Raw genomic sequence first — 12,955 nt, 5'->3', positions numbered from 1 at the left:
GTAGGTCAGGTTGAGAAGGGTGGCAGTGCGGAGGAATTTATCGAGGTGGGCATCGTGGTCCTGCTGGTCATGGCCGCAGATGGTGACATTATCTAAGTACGGAAAGGTGGCCCGCAAACCGTACTGGTCGACCATTCGGTCCATCTCTCTTTTGAAGACCGAGACCCCATTTGTGACACCAAAAGGGACCCGAAGGAAGTGGTAGAGGCGACCGTCCGCCTCGAAGGCTGTGTATGGACGGTCCGACTTCCGGATGGGGAGCTGGTGGTAGGCGGATTTCAGGTCAATTGTTGAGAAGACCCGGTACTGCGCAATCTGATTGACCATATCAGATATGCGCGGGAGGGGGTACGCGTCGAGCTGCGTGTACCGATTGATGGTCTGGCTGTAGTCCACGACCATCCTGTGTTTCTCCCCAGTTTTAACCACTACCACTTGGGCTCTCCAGGGGCTGTTGCTGGCCTCGATAATACCCTCCTTAAGCAGCCGCTGGACTTCGGACCTGATGAAGGTCTTGTCCTGGGTGCTGTACCGTCTGCTCCTAGTGGCAATGGGCTTGCAATCCGCAGTTAGATTGGCAAAAAGGGAGGGGGGATCGACCTTGAGGGTCGCGAGGCCGCAAAAGGTAAGGGGGGGGGGGGGGTAAGGGCCCGCCAAATTTGAGGGTGAGGCCCTGGAGGTTGCACTGGAAGTCCGGGCCCAACAGGAGTGCAACGCAGAGATTAGGAAGGACATAGAGGCGGAAGTTAGTAAATTCTACGCCCTGGACCGTGAGGGTGGCTGTACAAAAGCCTCGGATCGGGACGGAGTGGGATCCGGAGGCTAGGGAGATCCTTTGATTGGCAGGGTGGACCGCGATGGAGCAGCGCCTTGCCATATCTGGGTGAACGAAGCTTTCGGTGCTCCCGGAGTCCAGCAGGCACGAGGTCGCGTGGCCGTTGATTTTAACCGTCGTTGACGCGGTGGCCAGGTTGTGCGGGCGAGATTGGTCCAGCGTTTGAAGAGAGCTGCGGGTAGCCATCGGATGCTTCGGGTGGCGAGAGCGTGCGGTTCCGATGTTGGGATGTCCGGAGACTCTGTGGGGGACAAGATGGCGGCGCCAATGGTGCGCACATTGCGGGGTCGGGTCAAGGTGGCGGCCCCCATGGGCCGCACGTGGCCGAAGGGGGACAAGATGGCGGTGCCCATTGGTCGCACATGGACCCGGGAGGAGAAGATGGTGGCTCCCATTGTGCGTCTGGCATGGGGGAGGGGGCGATAGCGGGCGCGATCGCAGCGACTGCGCGGGCCTGGCACACAGCTGTGAACTGGCCCTTTTTACTGCAGGCTTTACAAACTGCAGTGCGGGCTGGGCAGTGTTCGCGGGGGTGCTTCTGCTGACCGCATAAGTAGCAGCAGGGACTCTCGTGGTGCGCGGATCGGCGAGCGGCGCAGGTGTATTGCGAAGGCAGGGCCCCGGCTGAGGACGTCGTTGGCGGGGTCCAGGAGGGGTAGGGGGGCTAGAAGGGTGGGCAGCGCAGCGGGAGAGGTACGATTGTACGTTACGGGATGCGACCGTCATGGGGAGCACCAAGGTTTTCGTCTCCGCCAGTTCGAGCGTGGCTCCTTCCAGCAATCGTTCTCGGATGCGGTCCGACGCAAACCCCGTCACAAAGGCATCGAGCATGAGGAGATCCGTGTGTTCGGCGGCCGTTACAGCCTGACAGTCACAGTCCCGGACGAGTGGAATTAGGGCCCGCCAGAAGTCTTTGATGGACTCACCAGGTAGTTGCGTGCGGGTGGCAAGTACACGCCTGGCGAAGAGCGTGTTCGCCTTCTGTGTTCTTTGAGGAGTTCCATTGCTTTTGTGTAAGTCGTTGCGTCTTGGATCAATGGGTACATGATGGAGCTCAGTCTGGAGTACAGGATGTTTATCTTCTGAGCCTCCGTTGGCGCGGGGTCCGCCGCGTTGATGTAAGCCTCGAAACATGCTAGCCAGTGAGTAAAGTCTTTCCTGGCGTCGGCCGAGTGAGGATCCAGCTGCAGGCGATCGGGCTAAATTTGGATATCCATTCTGTGGAAAATCTGACTAATAAATTGATGCACGATCAATTGCACAAAGACTAAAGTTGGATACAACTGTGGCTTTATTACAGTCAGATGCGTGGCCTCCAGGTGCAGCTGGTGAAATGGCAGGGCACTGGAGGTCATGCATATTTATACAGTTCTCCGTGGGCGGAGCCAGCCGGCAGGAGCTACCGGCGAACCTGTAGTGCAGGTCCTACCTTATATCTCCTATTACAGTGGATCACCACAGTTCTATAAAATGTTCTCTGGGATATTGGGGCTGTTGTTGATGAGGACATTCAATGAAGCAAGGGAGAGAGGGTGCTTCCCCCGCGATGTCACAGGCCACGATGTATGTATTGGACCCAGCAGAGGGGATGGAAGAAATCATGAGGATTCTGGGGGAATTTGGCAGGCTTTCGGGGTATAAACTAAATATGGGGACAAGTGAGATGTTTGCGGTCCAGGCGAGGGGACAGGATAGGCGACTGGGGGAGTTGCCGTTTAGAGTGGTGGGGGGAAGCTTTCGGTATCTAGGCATCCAAGTGGCGCGGGAATGGGAATGGCTGCACAAGCTAAATCTGGCCTGACTAGTAGACCAAATGAAGGATGGTTTTCGGAGGTGGGACGCGCTCTCGTTGTCACAAGCTGGGAGGGTGCAGACATTTCCAAGGAACTTATGGGGTCAGAGGAGGCGCAGACTGAGGAGCTGAAGCGCAAATGGGAGGAGGAGCTGGGAGGAGATAGAGGATGGTCTATGGGCGGACGCATTGAGCAGAGTCAACACGTCCACAACATGAAGGACTATGTGCCAGGCTCAGCCTGATACAAGGTCGTTCACCGGGCTCACATTACAGTGGCCCAGATGAGCAGGTTCTTTGGGGTAGAAGATAGGTGTGTAAAGTGTGCGGGAGAGCCAGCGAACCATGTCCACATGTTCTGGACATGCCCAAAGCTCAGGGGATTCTGGCAGGGGTTTGCAGATGTCATGTTCACGGTGTTAAAAACAAGGGTGGCACCGAGTTCAGGGGTGGCGATTTTCGGGGTGTCGGAAGATCCGGGAATCCAGGAGGAGAAAGAGGCAGATGTTCTGGTCTTTGCTTCCCTGTTAGCCCGGAGACAGATATTATTAGCTTGGAGGGACTCAATGCCCCCAAAGTTGGAGACCTGACTATCTGACATGGCTAGCTCTCTCTGTTTGAAGAAAATCAAGATCGCTTTGAGAGGGTCAATGTTAGGGTTCGCCCAGAGGTGGCAACCATTCGTCGAATTCTTTGCAGAAACCTAATCGTCAGCAGAAGAGGGAGGGGGATTAGTTTAGCTTAGAGTAGGGGGTTAATAAACGTGGGACCTGTAAGGGAGGAAGACGGCTTTTGCGCTATGTTTGTAGATTCATGTACATTGTTTATTTTGTTGTTGTTGTAGAACCAAAAGATACCTCAATAAAAAGAATCTTTTCCATAGTTTCCTTACCACTGACGTAAGGCTCACCGGCCTATAATTTCCTGGATTATCCCTGCTGCCCTTCTTAAACATTGGAACCACATTGGCTACTCTCCAGTCCTCTGGAACTTCATCTGTAGCCAATGAGGATACAAAGATTACTGTCAGGCCCCAGCAATGTCCTCCCTTTCCTCCCTTAGTATTCTGGGCTGATCCCGTCAGGCCCTGGGTTTAATCTACTTTAATGTTTTTTAAGATGCCCAACACCTCCTAAGGTGCTCTTTGGGAGGGTTGGTGCGGAACCGATAGGCTGAATGTCCTCCTTCTACACTGTGGGGGTTCTATTTCCATAAACCTCTCTCAGCCAGAAGAAAAGTGGTGTCTGAAAAGCTTTAATAGTAATTCCGTAATTAATTGTAACTGATCATCTTGGCAGGTTTAGCTCTCAGATATCGGGCTGGAATCATGTTTGGCGCAAGGACAGAGAATCGAAGTCCCGGCCAAATTGGGCCCGGTGCTGCTCTGGCAATTCTCTGGGCCCCGAAGAATCGCGGATCCGCAAATGGTGCCGCACGGCTAGGGGGCCATTGACAGAGGCCCGCCCAGCGATACTCAGCTCCCAACCGGGGGCTGTTCAAGCACCAAGGGGGCAGGGGGGGGGGCCTTTTGGGCTGCCGGGACAGCGATCGGGCCGGAAGGATCCTTGGGCGCGCAGCTGACCGGGGGGCCTAGATTGTTGGTGTTGGTCCGCGGTCCGAGTCCACCATGGCTCTCGTTGCGGCCGCTGAAGGCCGTCACCGTGCGCATGCCTGGTCCCGGAACCAGATGTGCGGGGCTACAGTATCCGCAGTCAAAGCTGCGTGAAGCTCCCCGGGTTCCTGCTTGCCCCCAGAAGTAAGTGAATCGCCTTTTATTTTTTGCAGGATACTGGGGAGTGAAACGCCAGCGTTTTTACACCGACGTGAGGACACAGCCCCGTTTGGGGAGAAACCAGTCCATGGCATTTAGTTAAAATAACAAAGATATTTGTTGGATCACAAACCCAACTGGTTTAATTGACATTAATTCCATAATAGATTCTTCCAAGAATAAAATTTAGAACCCAACAGACTGGGGCATTTCTTTCCTGTGATCTCTGTAACAGTACAAAGTACTTCTCTGATGCCACAATGTAGACTATTGCTGTCTCTCAAGGTATTTACTCGATTGCATTTGCGTATGTTTGTAACTTCAAAAGCTATAATTTCCTGGCCACATTCCTTTTCCAGCTGCAAAAATATTCTTGTGTGCGCCCACATATTTCTGCTTTAGCATTAGAAAACCACCATTGATCACATTGCAGTTTCTAAGCTAATGATTTGAACAATTAACCACGGGTAGTCAGTCTTCACACATATTTTCTTAATCACGACTTGATTGATGTACAATATGCTTTAAAGTTGACATTGATTAGGGCATACAAAATCTAATTTTCGTCTGGGACTTTAATATATGCAACACAACAATTACGTTAAAACATTATGACATTCATTTAGAAATCATTATGGATCTGATCTGTAATACCTAACAGAGAATACTGTCGTTAAAAATAGTATTCACGGCTATCAACTACTTACTTTCTGAGAGATTCATAAACCTTTAGCATTCCCCTCAACAAGTTATTAGCAAACTTTTTTTAAAAGTACAAGGCAAAAGTTCTTTGAAAAGCTAAAAACATTGTTAGTGTTGTACTCACAAACTCTACCTTTGGATCAGGAATCCAAATGAGTCACACAAATGTGTTAGCTGTCTACCAGATTCTCTAGTAAATCTGAAAGAACCAGGAACAGCCAGCCAATAAAATGTGACATTTACATCTGTGTCCATTTACAGAAGGTCAAAGGAAAGCTTTGAAATTCCATTCATACTTTTTACCAGCCAATGGTTTGTTCTGACTGAATGTATGAGGAAAGTAAACTTTGTATTCGGGCATTAACAATTCCCTGTTGACCAAAAAAAAAGATTTACAGTGAAATATGGAGTAGATCAGGAAGAACAACCTTTCTGTATTTGGCAAAAAACCAATAAACTGGCTTTAAAGAATGCCAAAGAGGAGGCTTATGTCTGGAATGTAAGATAAATATACAATATTCAGCGACGGTGGTTGTCTGAGTAAGGCTTGTAAACATAATTAAATATCTTGATCTTGAAAAACTAATATGGCATGAAAAGAAAACTGGCTTCAATCAATGGAAATTTCATTCAGAATGACCGAGTTCAGTATGCAATCAATCCCGATTGGTTATTTTTCATCGAATGACCATGGCACAGAAGGAGGCCATGTCATGTCTGTGCTGGTCCGAAGAAGGATCAATTCATAGTGCCGCTCCCCTGCCGTTTCTCTCGAGCCTGGCAAATCTTTCCCTTTCAGAAAATGATCCAATTCCCTTTCACAGCCTCAGTTGACCCTACTCCCACCACACTCTCAGGCAACAAATTCTGGATCCTGAGCACTCAGTAAAAAAAGTTTTCCCTCAGGTGGACGTTGCTTCTTCTGTCAATCACCTTAAATTGGGTGCTTGATTCTTTCACCAATGGGAACAGTTTCTCCCTATCTATATCTCCAGACCACTCATGATTTTGAATACCTCTATCAAATCTCCTCTCAAGCTTCTCGGGCAAGATTCTCCGACCCCCCGCCGGGTCGGAGAATCGCCGGGGGCTGGCGTGAATCCCGCCCCCGCCGGTTGCCGAAGTCTCTGGCACCCGAGATTCGGCGGGGGCGGGAATCGTGCCGCGCCAGTTGGCGGGCCCCCCCGCGCGATTCTCCGGCCCGGATGGGCCGAAGTCCCGCCGCTAAAATGCCTGTCCCGCCGGCGTAAATTAAACCACCTACCTTACCGGCGGGACAAGGCAGCGCGGGCGGGCACCGGGGTCCTGTGGGGGGAGCGGGGCGATCTGGCCCCGGGGGGTGCCCCCACAATGGCCTTGCCCGCGATCGGGGCCCACCGATCTGCGGGCGGGCCTGTGCCGTGGGGGCACTCTTTCCCTTCCATCTCCGCCGCGGTCTCCACCATGGCGGAGGCAGAAGAGACTCCCTCCACTGCGCATGCGTGGGAAGCTGTCAGCGGCCGCTGACGCTCCCGCGCCTGCGCCGCCCGGAGATGTCATTTCCGCGCCAGTTGGCGGGGCACCAAAGGCCTTTTCCGGCAGCTGGCGGGGTGGAAATTCGTCCGGCGCCGACCTAGCCCCTTAAGGTTGGGGCTCGGCCCCCAAAGATGCGGAGCATTCCGCACCTTTGGGGCGGCGCAATGCCCGTCTGATTTGAGCCATTTTGGGCACCAGTCGGCGGACATCGCGCCGTTTCCGGAGAATTTCGCCCCTCTTCACCAAATAGAAAACCAGGCATCAGCCTAGCCATTGGAAACAACAATGGCACAACCAGCCCTGTTGATCTTCACAGTCCTCCTTACTAACATCGGGGAGTTTGTTCCAAAATCGGGAGGGCTGCCCCACAGAATAGTCCAGCAACAGCCTGACATAAGTCATACTCATGAAATCATGGGCTCATCATAGTCATGGATGTGATTCACCCAAACAATGACTGTGTCATTTTGGCCGGTTTTGGCGGGGTGGTTCCCCATCGTCTTTTTGGGTGAGATCCAGAACTTGGGTGTCTGTGGTGGGGGGGGGAGGGGGGGGGGGGGGAGGGGGGGGGGGTCCCTTCAGTTTGGGAGTCTCTGAGGGGGTCACTTTAGTTAGGGGGTCCCTGTGGGGGTCTTCCTATTTAGGAGGTCCCTGAGTGCGGTCTCCCTATTTACGGTATCCCTGGGGGGTCTCCCTATTTAAGGGGTCCCTGGGGGTGGCTCTCCCTATATAGGGGGGCCCTGTGGGGGTTCTGCCTATTTAGGGGGTCCCTGGGGCTTCTCCCTATTTAGGGGGTTCCTGGGGGTGGCTCTCCCTATATAGGGGTGTTCTGAGGGGGGTCTCCCTATTGAAGGGTTTCCGGGAAGTCACCCGATTTAGGGGGTCCCTGGGGAGGGTCTTCCATTTTAAGGGCTCTCTGAGTGGTGTCTCCCATTTTAAGGGGTCCCTGGGGGGGGAAGGGGGGGGCGGGCAATGGGGGTAGAGGTCTGATAGGGGAGAGGTGGGCAGGTGGTGCATTGTGGGAGGGGGGTGGCCCTTGGATGGACTTTGGGGGCAACTCCCATCAGGAGTTATTCTCTTGGCCCACCGCGAGGGCCTCCACATCAGGTTCATGTTTGGTGATACCTGCAGTAATCCCTGCCCACCTGACTCCCGGCTCAGAGAACCAGAGAATTACGAGGACCTAGATAATCTGGTGTGGGCCTGCATCCTCCCACTGGCACGCAGGTGGGAACGCCGATCCTGTTGTCAGCGGGGACCGGAGCACAGCAGTAGGTTCGGAGGCCGATGCAATCCTCGATTTTGGCCGGATTACCGATTCTCCAGCTAATCGTGATCCGGGTTGCTTGCGGCGAGCGGAGAATTGAGCCCCTTGCTTATTCATTTATTTCCTAACTCCTTAACTCCATTCAGGACTTCATCCCCCTTCCTATTTGCATTGTTTGTACCAGCCTCTGGCTACTCACCCTCATCCAGAAGAATATCCTGCAGCCACTCTGTTATATATTTTTTAGAACTATAGAATTTACAGTGCAGAAGGAGGTCATTCAGCCTATCAAGTTTGCACCGACCGTTGGAAAGAGCACTCTACCTAAGTCCATACCTCCACCCTATCCACACACCTCCACCCTATCCCCGTAACCCCACCTAACCATTTTTTTTGGACACTAAGGGCAATTTAGCATAGCCAATCTACCTTACCTGCACATCTTTGGACTATGGGAGGAAACCAGAGCACCCGGAGAAAACCGACGCACACACGGGGAGAATGTGCAGGCTCCGCAGAGACAGTGACCCAAGCCGGGAATCGAACCTGGGACCCTGGAGCTATGAAGCAATTGTGCTACCATGCTGCCCCTTGATCTTGGCACCAAGAAGACAACATACCATCCATTAAACATTTTTTTTTTGTTTTTTTAGAGTACCCAATTCATTTTTTCCAATTAAGGGGCAATTTAGCGTGGCCAATCCACCTAACCTGCACAGCTTTGGGTTATGGGGGCAAAACCCACGCAAACACAGGGAGAATGTGCAAACTCCACACGGACAGTGACCCAGAGCCGGGATTGAACCTGGGACCTTGGCGCCGTGAGGCAATAGGGCTAACCCACTGCGCCACCGTGCTGCCCTGACAACATACCATCCTGGAGTCATATCTAAGGTCGCAGAAACACCTGTCTACTGCCAAACTAATTAATCCCTGATCACTATTACCTTTCTGCACTTCTTTCCCCACTTCTGAGCAGCTGTGCCACCGACTAGACTCTTGCTGTATTCCTCTGGAGAATCATTGCCCTGTATCCAATATCCCAAATGGAAAACCGGTTAGCGAGTAAGATCAACTCAGGTGACTCCTGCACTACATGCCTGGTGCTCTTAGAATGCCTGAAGGACACCCATTCTCTCTCTTTCTGTATGCTCCTAACCTGTGGTGTGGGCACCTCCCCAAGAGTGTTATCTTCATAGTTCTCGGCCTTGCAGATGCACCACAGTGACTTCACCATTACTGGAGTTCCGAAACCTCGAGTTCAAGTTTCTGCCACCGGTGATACATCCTAAAGATGTGTTTGTCCAGGACACATGGTGCGCCCATGACTTCCCACATCCACTGAATTCACATTTCACTTGGCCAAGCTTCCCTACCATAATTTAACCGTTACAAACTATTTATTTCCAGTAAACCCACTTATTAGTTACTCACCAATCAGCTTCTTCTGCTGCACCAACGTAATAATCAAATACTGGAAATGAAAAAGGGAGAAAAAGTAAGGAGCACCTTCTTCCCCACTTTATCAAACCCATTCACTCATAAAACCCCGAGCTGCTCACACAAAGTCGTACTTAGCGGAAGTTGTACTGGAGACCCATGAAATTATTCTAGTTAAGACTAAGAAGACGCGCCTCTGTTATAGTTACAAAAACCAGATTAATCCAGTTACGTAATTAACTAAATCCATCTGCTCTTTTGTAGAGTGAATAACCCTGCAGAAGAATGGAAAAAATGTAAACTTAAACAGTGATTTTAAGTTAAATGCAAAGTGCAAACAAAACTAGATTTTTTGAACCAGATTAATTAACCGTTAAGACTCCTTCACTCCCTCACCAAACTCCCAGCTGCTCACTCTGTGAAATTACACTCAGAAGGTGGCTTGCCACCAGCTTCGCAAGGGCAATTAGAACCAGAGAGTCCCTACAGTGCTGAAGGAGGTCATTCGGCCATCGAGCCTGCACTGACCCTCTGAAAGAGCACCCTACCGAGGCCCACTCCTCCAGCATTTCTTTCATTCATTCATGGGATGTGTTCATCGCCAGCTCATTATTGCTCATCCCTAATTGCCCTTAGGGGCAGTTAAGAGCCAACCACATTTTTGTGGATCTGCAGTGACATAAAGGCCAGACCATGTAAGGATGCCAGATTTCCTTCACTAAAGGGCATGAGTGAACCAGATGGGCTTTTATGACAATTGACAAAAAGCCTTTAAATTCCAGATTTTATTGAATTCAAATTTCACCATTTGCAGTGGCGGGATTTGAACCTGGGTCCCCAGAGTACTCTGGGTCTCTGGATTCCTAGTCCAGTGACAATATCACTATGCTACCGCCTCCCCTGTCCCCATAACTCTACCCAGCCTACTGGGCAATTTCATCACAATCAATCCACCTAACCTGCATGTCTTTGGACTGTGAGAGGAAACCGAAGCAGCCGGAGGAAACCCACGCAGACACGGGGAGAAAGTGCAAACTTCACACAGACAGTCACCCGAGGCCGGAATTGAACCCGAGTCTCTGGTGCTGAGAGGCGGCAATGCTAATTATTGTGCCACTGTGCTGACAGCCTAGCCAGCAACACCCGCATCCCAAGTTCTGTAGTTTTTCTATGTAACTGAAGTTCCTCATCCCTGGAATTGTGATTCTTTTCTCTGATGCCTTCACATTCTTCCTAAAGCATGTTGTCCAGAACTCGATGCAGTGCTCCATTGTTTAACAGAACTAATTTGAAGTGTCTAATATCATAGTTTTAAAAAAAATATATATTTATTCAATTTTCAACAATTTTCAACAAAACACTCCAAACAGAAAAAAGAAAAAAGCACAAAAACAAGCAAAAATTATAGCGATTTCCAACAAAATACACTAACCCCCATTTAACAAATAAAATGCCCCACTGCAAACCAAACGCCCCCCCCTCCCCCCTCTCCCTTCCCCCTCTCCTTCCCCCTCTCTCCCTTCCCCCCCCTCCCTCCCCACCTCTCCCTTCCCCCCCTTCCCCCCTCTCCGTTCCCCCCCTCTCCCTTCCCCCTCTCCCTTCCCCCCTCTCCCTTCCCCCCTCCCTTCCCCTCCCCTCTCCCTTCCCCCCCTCTCCCTTCCCCCCTCTCCCTTCCCCCCTCCCTTCCCCGCCTCTCCCTTCCCCCCCTCCCTTCCTCCCCCTCTCCCTTCCCCCCTCTCCCTTCCCCCCCTCTCCCTTCCCCCCCCTCTCCCTTCCCCCCCCTCTCCCTTCCCCTTCCCCCCCCTCTCCCTTCCCCCCCTCTCCCTTCCCCTTCCCACCCCCCGGGTTGCTGCTGCTGTTAACCACCACCTAACGTTCCACGAGGAAGTCTAGGAACGGTTGCCACCGCCTGGGAACCCCTGCACAGACCCTCGCAAGGCAAACTTTATCCTTTCCAGCTTGATGAACCCTGCCATATCGTTAACACAAGCTTCCACGCTTGGGGGCTTTGCATCCCTCCACAATAGTGGGATCCTCCGCCGGGCTACCAGGGACGCAAAGGCCAAAACACCGGCCTCTTTCGGCTCCTGCACTCCCGGCCCGTCCGATACCCCAAATAATGCTATCCCCCAGCTCGGCTTGACCCGGGTGTTCACCACTTTGGACAAAGTCTTCGCAAAACCCCTCCAGAACCCCTCCAGCGCCGGGCACGTCCAGAACATATAGGCGTGATTTGCTGGGCTCCCCGAGCACTCCCGGCCCGTCCGATACCCCAAATAATGCTATCCCCCAGCTCGGCTTGACCCGGGTGTTCACCACTTTGGACAAAGTCTTCGCAAAACCCCTCCAGAACCCCTCCAGCGCCGGGCACGTCCAGAACATATAGGCGTGATTTGCTGGGCTCCCCGAGCACCTCACACACCTGTCCTCCACCCCAAAAAACCTACTCATCCTTGCCCCTGTCCTGTCATATGCGCCCTATGGACAACTTTGAACTGTATTAGACTGAGCCTGGCGCAAGAGGAGGAAGAATTAACCCTGCTCAGGCCATCAGCCCACAGATCTTCATCCAGTTCCTCCCCCAGCTCCTCCTCCCACTTACCCTTTAACTCCTCCAGCGAGGCCTCCTCCGCCTCCTGCAGTTCCTGATAGATCGCCGAGACCTTGCCTTCTCCAACCCATACACTCGAAATCACCCTGTCCTGAATCCTTTGTGCTGGGAGCAACGGAAATTCCCTCACCTGCCGACTCACAAAAGCCCTCACTTGCATGTACCTAAAAGCATTCCCGGGAGGTAACCCAAATTTCTCCTCTAGCACCCCAAGGCTCGCAAAAGTCCCATCGATGAATAGGTCCCCCATTCTTTTATTCCCTGCCCGATGCCAGCTCAGAAACCCCTCATCCATCCTACCTGGAATGAACCTGTGATTCTCTCGTATCGGGGACCAGACCGAGGCCCCCAGCTTGCCCCTATGTCACCTCCCTCCATTACCCACTTACGGATCATCGCCACATTAGCTGCCCAATAACAGCCACATAGATTCGGCAGCGCCAGCCCCCCCCTGTCCCTGCTACGCTCCCAAAACACCCTCTTCACCCTCGGGGTCTTATTCGCCCATACGAATCCCATAATACTCCTGTTTACCCGTTTAAAAAAAGCCTTGGGGATTCGGATGGGCAGGCACCGGAACACAAACAGGAACCTCGGGAGCACTGTCATCTTGACCGACTGTACCCTACCCGCCAGGGAGAGTGGCAGCATATCCCATCTGTTGACACCCTCCTCCATCTGTTCCACCAACCGTGTCAAATTGAGCTTGTGCAGGGCCCCCCAGCTCCTAGCTATCTGGATCCCCAGGTATCGGAAGCTCCCCTCCGCCCCCTTCAGCGGTAGCTTGTCTATCCCCCTTCCCTGGTCCCCCGCATGCACCACAAAGAGTTCACTCTTCCCCACATTGAGCTTCTAGCCCGAGAAGTCTCCAAACTCCCGAAGGACCCGCATAACCTCCGCCATCCCCTCCACTGGGTCTGCAACATATAACAACAGGTCATCAGCATATAACGACACCCGGTGTTTCTTCCCCCCCCCCCCCCCGGACCAATCCCCTCCAGTTCCTAGACTCCCTCAGTGCC

General features: G+C 52.4%; 1 protein-coding gene across 8 annotated transcripts in view; it reads right to left on the bottom strand.

The window, feature by feature from the left end:
• Positions 1-5,304, bottom strand: part of LOC140410857 (four and a half LIM domains protein 2-like) — a 191,374-nt gene extending 186,070 nt beyond the window's left edge. For 3 of the 8 annotated variants that reach the window (XM_072499564.1, XM_072499567.1, XM_072499570.1), the window contains exons 1-2: positions 5,234-5,289; positions 3,520-3,623 (exon numbers count right to left, since the gene is read on the bottom strand). The gene's annotated coding sequence lies outside the window, so the exon portion shown is untranslated. The other 5 variants (XM_072499565.1, XM_072499568.1, XM_072499572.1 and 2 more) reach the window with 4 other exon arrangements.
• Between the last annotated feature and the right edge of the window lie 7,651 nt (positions 5,305-12,955).

The sequence above is a fragment of the Scyliorhinus torazame genome, chromosome 4, assembly GCF_047496885.1.
Source record: "Scyliorhinus torazame isolate Kashiwa2021f chromosome 4, sScyTor2.1, whole genome shotgun sequence".
NCBI lineage: Eukaryota > Metazoa > Chordata > Chondrichthyes > Carcharhiniformes > Scyliorhinidae > Scyliorhinus > Scyliorhinus torazame.
The sequence above is the reverse complement of the archived record's forward strand: the minus strand, read 5'-3'. Positions and strand labels throughout refer to the sequence as shown.